General features: G+C 54.4%; 1 protein-coding gene across 1 annotated transcript in view; it reads right to left on the bottom strand.

The window, feature by feature from the left end:
* Positions 1-809, bottom strand: part of STARD3 (StAR-related lipid transfer (START) domain containing 3) — a 9,713-nt gene that overhangs the window by 7,887 nt on the left and 1,017 nt on the right. The window lies entirely within an intron of this gene.

Raw genomic sequence — 809 nt, 5'->3', positions numbered from 1 at the left:
CTCTTTCCCGCACCACAAGATGCTGCAGGAGGAACAAGACACAGGAAAGGCTCCGGATCGTGATTTCTGGGAGATGTTTTCGGTTTAAGCAGAGGCCGCTGCCACGAACGAGGAGTAAGAACCACCCGAGGCATCTCCCCACCTCCGAGAGCAGCGAGCTCGCAGGATTACAGTGTGCAGGCAACAGACATTTAACGAGGGCCAATTTGTAGGGCTTATCTCGCGGCGAAGGAAACCGTTTGATAAAAAAAGCATTAGTCATGATATATAAAATCGCTGCTCTTCATAACTAGGCAAATAAGCTCTCCTAATAGCTTTAAATATGCAGCATCTCAGCTCGGGGCCCAAATATCAGCAGTTAGTCACTCATTAATGGCTACCTGCAAGACCTACGCTCAGAATCACCCTGGTGACCGCGCTGGCACATTATCTCCCCAGGGCTGGATTTTCTGGTTTGTAGGCAGCCCCTCTCCAGAGAGAATGGGGAACAGGAACGGGAGGCCGGGGTCCAAGCCGGGCATACGCGCACCATCGGCATTGCCGGAATGCTGGCTGAGAGACGCTTTTTCCTAGGCGGGGGTGGAGTTGGGGCAAGGGGTCTCTTCAGGCGCTCGACACCGGCTGCGGGGAGTGGAGTGAGGGAGCTGCTGGCCAAGGCAATCTGTTAAGTGCAGACACCCAGGAGATAAACAGGGCAGAGATAAGAGCTGCTAAGCGAGCACAGGATCCAGTGCTGATAAACAAAGGCCAGACACCGGCGGGTCTGCCCCCAGAAGCGCTGGGGTCTATCTCTTCATCTTCCCTCTCTC

The sequence above is a fragment of the Apaloderma vittatum genome, unplaced genomic scaffold, assembly GCF_000703405.1.
Source record: "Apaloderma vittatum isolate BGI_N311 unplaced genomic scaffold, ASM70340v1 scaffold35093, whole genome shotgun sequence".
NCBI lineage: Eukaryota > Metazoa > Chordata > Aves > Trogoniformes > Trogonidae > Apaloderma > Apaloderma vittatum.
Note: the sequence above shows the minus strand (reverse complement) of the source record. Positions and strands in the feature narration are given on the sequence as shown.